Genomic DNA, 6,693 nt, shown 5'->3' with positions numbered 1-6,693 from the left:
GCAAAACAACTCCAATCTGTCAAATCTCTATTCGTAAATGAATCTATTCAGCACAGGCCACGTGCTGGTCAATCTCCTACGTCTCCCCGTTTTCCCGCCTCTCTTGTCACGTAGATTCAGAAGTGCACACAATACTGACGCTGTGGCCTGGGTAAAATAAGTTCGATTTCGAGCAGAATTGCTCTCAGCTGAAGTTTCAGATCTTTTGTCAAGCCCGGAAATGCGAAATGAGCGTGGGACAGTGTCGGAAGCAGCTGAGCAGCAGCTCTGTAAAATATTGTTCTAAAGCCTTGGAGACCTGTTTCATGTGCAGCGTTTCAATGGATGAGTGTTGGGCAACAGTTCATCGATTGTCCTTGATTCCACTTTCCAACCTTGCTTATGAGAATATTCACTAGGCTGATCCGAAATAAGGAGTGACTTCTGTATAAGGAGAGATTGAGTAGATAGGGCCTGATATCATTGAAGTCGAGAAGAATCGGGGAAACTTGACTGAAATACGCAATTTCTTTTCGTTCACAGAATAAGGACATCTCTGGCCAGATCAGAATTTGTTCCTCACCCCTAAATGCCCCTAAAGGAGTGTGAGATCCGCACCCCTGTCATAGTTGTCTGTCCATAGTAATCATTGGTGATGTTGGTCAAATTGCATGGTAGCCATGTTGACTAGACAGGGCAGTTTTCTATGTATTAAGCCCTGGCTGTTTGACTTTATCGTTCCTGTACCCTGTGATTCTTCCACTGGTACTCAATGGCGCCCCCAGTGGAGGCATTTTCAACAGTTTGATCTGTTTCACTCACAATTATATATACTGCCTTATTGACCTTTCTGGTGCCCTTCCTCTAGGCTTCCATGGTTTGTCATCAGGTTGAGTCTGGGTGGCAGCATCTTCGAGAGTCTTTGGGCTACCAGTCCAAGTAACCAGTCGTACTCTGTAGCAACGTTCGAGTTGTTGGACAGTTTGAAACTTGAGTATTACAGACGGCGTGGCTTTGTTTTGGTGTGCTGCTTTGGGGTTCTTTTGTGCACTAGTCCAGGGGATCTTTTACTTGGGCGATGGGAATTTATAGAAGGAGCTTAATGAGAATGTGGGGTCGAGCCATCAGCTTTTTGTCTGGTTGGATCTTATTTTGGGTGGATGGGTGGCTTTGTTCGTTAACATTAGGATTGTTGGGATTGTGTTGCTTGTCTTTGTATTTGACATTTGCTGTGGTCTACCTCTAGGTTGTTTTTGTGTCTTGTTGTGCGAAAATTCCCTGTTGGTCGAGTGAATTCTAGCATAACCGCCTCTTCTGTTGTGGTTTCGCCACTCTACTATTACAATCTGATGTCTGCTTCAGTACTGAAGCAGGTACTGTGGACGGACTTTTGGCCTGTGCATCCAGGTCCGGAGCAGGAATCCTTTGAGATCTGGGCCCTGGAAATTTTTGTTGCCCGTTATCTGTCGATCGATTTGGCTATTTGCATTCAGCCTCCTTGTATTCTTTCTCTGTGTGAGACATGCTGATCTCAAAGGGGGGAAATGTACGAAAGTTCATTTGTCATTTATGTAGCTAAAGTAAGGCATGCACATGATCATGTTACAGAGAAACTGTGACAGATAATGGTAGTGCACAGTGATAGGCCAGTTAAATCAGTGATAGATGTCCCAATACTGAAGGTAGTGGTGTTGTAATGTGACAAGTTAAGCGTAAAAAAGTGAATCCATGTGCAGAAGATGATTAGGTTAATGAGACAAAACAAGCCAGTATGATTGAGTATGCTAATACTATCAGATAAGCACGGGAACCTCTGACTGTATATACTCTAGAGAAGCAAATGTCTCGTAGGCAGACATTTTCTGGATGTCACAGCTTTGATTTTGCAAGATTAAAGATTAATTTCATGAAGGATTTCCTGTATCTCCTGGTAATTGCTTATACAGAATATTGAGTGATACTTCTGCTACAAGAGACCGACGTCTGTGGTAGGGAAACTGCTGGAGAGTATGGAAGGGATAGGATCTATTTCTATTTGGAAGGAAATGGGTTTATCATTTAATAGGAAGCATGGGTTTAGTAGGAAACATAATTTCTTATCAACCTGAAAGAATTCGTTGAGGCTGCAGCAAATTTGATTGATGACAGAAGTGCTGTGGATGTCGTACACTTGGACTTCAGCACGGCGTTGATTAGTTACCCTTGGAAACGCTGTTCGTGAAAATGAAGTCGCATGTGTTCCAGAATGTATGAGCTAGGTGTATAAAGAACTGGCTGCGCAGCAGTAGACACAGCTCAAGAACTAAATGTACAGTGAGTGGCAAATTCCTGGGGAAAATTGATGTACAGAACGATCTGGGTGTTCAGGTCGATTGTATTCTGAGGGCAGCAATGCAGGTCGATAGGCTGGTCAATAAGGCATACGACACGCTTTCCTTAATCAACGTGGTATTGAGAACAAACGTTGGCAGGTCATTTTACACTTGAACAAGACTTTGATTCGGTCACGGTCGGAAAACGGCATAGAGTACTGATCACCACATTGATAAACGAATGTGGATGCTTTGGAGAGGGTGCAGAAAAGGTTCACAAGAAGTTGCCTGGTATGAAGGACACCACCTATGAAGCGAGGTTGAGTAGATTCGGATAATTTTCATTTGAAAGACGGAGACTCAAGTGGACGTGACAGGTTTACACAATCATGAGAGGTGTAGACAGGGTGGATAGCAAGAAACTATTTTTCCCTCACTGTGGTATTCAATTACTTGGGGTCACAATTCAAACGTGAGAGGGTATATGTGGAATGGAGATATGCATTGAAAGTTATTTTCCAGAGCGTGGTGGGTGCCTGAAACGCGTTGCCACAGGTCGTAGTAGACGGTGGCATGATAGGGTAATTTAAGATGTATCGAAATCACAGCTTTACACACGGAGGAGTAGATATCCCCAGTCTCGCGACGATTCATCCCCATCCATTACCAACACCTCACAGACGTAGTGCTGAGAGTAATTCACGAGTGAGGGCTTTCAATGGGGGAAAGGGATTTTTTGGTGGGGGGAGTCGGTCAAGTACACAAACAGAATTAAAATACTATGTCACCATCCATTACCAATTTGCTTGGTGGAAAACATTGGAGGGGCGGATGGGCTCCCCATCCCACGGGTTGCTTAATCAGGGATGCAACAGACCTCCAAACAGAACGTGGTAAGGAAAAAAGAAATATTATTGAAGACAATAGCGATTATTCACAACAAGGTGAAGAAGAAATCCATGAGGCACGAAGAAATAACGAAGAATAAAGAAGAAACTCAAGAAATAACGGAGCACGTTTAGTATCCGCCCCAGCCTTTGTGGAATCTATTAAAAGAATCGCATTTGATTGTGTAGGACTTGTAACTTAAACAAAAAGTGGGAATGAGTATTTTTTGAGCATAATGGATGCATACAGAAGATTTCTGGAGGCAATTACATTACTCAGTATCATGACAGAAGAAAGTGTAGAAGAATTACTTAAATCAATACATAGACATGGCCGCCCGACAGAGATACAATCAAGCATCTGATTGATACATGTGTTAATATCCAAAGTATTCAAGGAAGTTTTGGTTATTATTGGAATAAACCAATTCAAATCCAGTGCATACCATCCTGAAATGCAAAAGCGTTTAAACCGTGGTAATAAATTTTAAAGATAATTTTGACGGTTAGTGCTCAAGACAAATCAAAGCATTGGGATAAATAAATTCTGTTTGTTCTTTTTGCAATTAAAGATGAACCATATAAATCTATTAAACTCAGTCCATTTAAATTAACGTCTATATGTGAGGTGAGATGACCACAGCAATTAATTAAGGAAAAATTGATGAGCCCGGGTTCAGAGACCATGTATTTGTATTGTGTCCAATTTTCCAGAGAGTTAAATGGAGGGGTTCGTAGCCTAAAGAACACTTAAAATTGGACCAACATGTGATGAAACAGGAAGAAGGAATTATATTTAAAAAACCTAAATTTAATCTCAGGAAGTAAATTGTTGCTGTGAATTCCAGTGGTAGGCTATCATTTAAAAGCAACGTTTAGTGGATCTTATCAAACGTGCCAAAGATTTACCAATAAACCTGTGTTACCCACTGCTCCAGTGTTCGCCGGACCTAATTAAGCAAAGTCAGTCAAGGTGGCATGAGTGGTACGGGTTAGTGCCTGACTCTTGCAAGAAGACGCTGACGAGATAGAACTTACTGAGCACGTTTTTCAAAAATTTGAACTATCATCAATGAAAATGTTCCACGATTGAGAAGGAAAACATCAGCTTGGTTTTAGCATTACGACATTTCATCATTTATAACGTCTGTAATGTGCTGGGAATTATACATTGAATTTTTTTGCAGAAATTTAAGGAAAATATTTCGAGAATCTTTAGTTCGAATTTATTATTGCAGATATTTAATTTGAAAATTATGCATGAGATAGGACGAGACAATGTAATAGCCAATGCGTTTTGATGACTGTGATGAAGAAGGTAAGAGGCATTCAGTAACGGGAGTAAATGATCTGAAGTAGACAGTAGCAATGAATGCAATCATGCTTGGAATTGTGATATTTATACATTGTAGCATAGTAACAAAATGACACAGGGACCCTCGTCTGTTCCGTAACAATGTGTAGGAGACAGATGACAAGTCAGATGTGTTATTCCGTGCTCAGTGGAATTCAGTCCGGATAATTGTGAGATAATGCAATTGAGCAAGTAAAATAACTTTAAAAATATATGGTGTACGGTAGGATCATGTAGCACTGTGGATCGGAGGAACCTTGCTGTGTAAGCCCAGCAGTCTCTTCAGGTATAGGGACAGATGGGTACAGTGATTAAAAAAGACATGTGGAATACTTGCTTTTATCAGCCGAAGCATTGAAGTTAACTACATGCAGGTGGTGGTGTCATACTGCGTAAAATATTCTTTTGGCCGCAGCTGAAATAGTATGTGCAGATCTGGAATCTACATTGCAGGAGGGACGTGCTAGCACTGGAAAGGATGCAGATGAGATTTACCAGGATGTTACCCAGTCTGCAGATATTCCGTTATGAAGCCACAAGGCACATTGTGGTTGTTGTTCGTGGAGCAGAGGAGGTTCAGAGATAACATGACTGAGATGTACAAATTCATGCAAGGCATATACATAACAGACAGGAAGAAACCTGTCCCCTTTATATAGATTCAAATACTAGGAGGCATCGCTTACAGGTGAGGGACCAGAGCTTTAGAAGAAATGTGAGGAATATCTATTTCACACCCCGAAGGTGGTGGGAATCCAGAACTGACTGTTTATTGTTGCAGTTCATGCAGAAACAATCACAACGTCGAAGAAGTTTTCAGATGTGCACTTGCAATGCCAAGGCATGCAAAGCTAGTGGGCAAGTGCTTAGAAAATAGAATGAGAGTAGTTGGGATGTTTTTGACTAGAGTACACTCTATGAACGTTTTTTCTTTAGCTGTCTACGACTCTATGATTCTGTGACGATGAAAATGTCCACATGCTGTAAATGAGAAAACCAATTGAAACAGAACATGATTTTCAGGTGTTTCGATGTTTATTTTTGTCAAAAAAAAAAATTACGAATGATATATGTGGATATGGGTTTGCTCGCTGAGCTGGAAGGTTCAATTTCAGTCGTGTCATTACCATAATAGATAACAACTTCAGTGAGGCTCTGGACGCAGCACTGCTGATAATGCCTGCTTTCTATTTATTATGTTTGCGTTTCTTTTGGGTTGATGATGTCATTTTCTGTTGTGATCTAATTTCCTGTTCTTTTTTTGTCTGCAAGTGGTAAGTGGGGTCCAATTCAATGGGCCAACACATTGACTTCGACCCAATTTACCACCAGCTGTGAAAAAGGAGAGGAAACGTCATCAATGCAGCAAATGACATCACCAACCCATAGAAACCCAAACAGAAAAGATAAAGGAATCATCAGCAGTGCTTCGTCCAGAGGCTCACTGAAGATGTTACCTAGTATGGTGATGAGACATCTAGAAATAAACCTTCAAGCTCAGTGAGGAAACCTACATACGCAACCTAAACTTGAGCTGCAAATCTTCTCAAAACTAGGTAATAAATGATATATTCCATGAATGTTGAGTTTGCTTTTTGAATGGGTGCATTCTTGATGTTGTAATCCATGTGCCGTTGGGTCACATGCATGTAGCCGAGTGACATTAAAAGAAGCATATAGAGACGATGTGGTGGCAAGGTCTTATTGAGCTTACTTCTGAGCCTAAAATCCATTATGTTGCAATAATCGCAATGGATAGGTGGATTTAATAATTCCAAGAATCACGTGGAGTCTGGTGCAATGAACAGAGAAGAAATTTCATCGATGCAATAGACCTAATATGCTCGATAACAGAAATAGAGAACTTACTGAATTTTCTTTGCCATACCATTCTCATCTCATGCATATAAACAGAATACCGTTTTTTTGTCCCTCGACTAATATTGGCCACAGCTTTAAAATATCTGTGGCAAACGTTACGTCATATTAATGTCACCCTTTGTCACTTTGGAAATAAAAAGCATGGGATGTGGGTGTCTCCAGCATGATTCAAATGTATTCTCCATTCACAATTGCCCACAAGCCGATATGAAGTCAACAACATTGCCGGGTGCCTGCCTACAGTTATGTGCAGATTGGGCGGAATTATGACGGCAGATTT

The sequence above is a fragment of the Hemiscyllium ocellatum genome, chromosome 41 (assembly GCF_020745735.1).
Source record: "Hemiscyllium ocellatum isolate sHemOce1 chromosome 41, sHemOce1.pat.X.cur, whole genome shotgun sequence".
Lineage (NCBI taxonomy): Eukaryota > Metazoa > Chordata > Chondrichthyes > Orectolobiformes > Hemiscylliidae > Hemiscyllium > Hemiscyllium ocellatum.
This window is presented reverse-complemented; position numbering follows the sequence as displayed.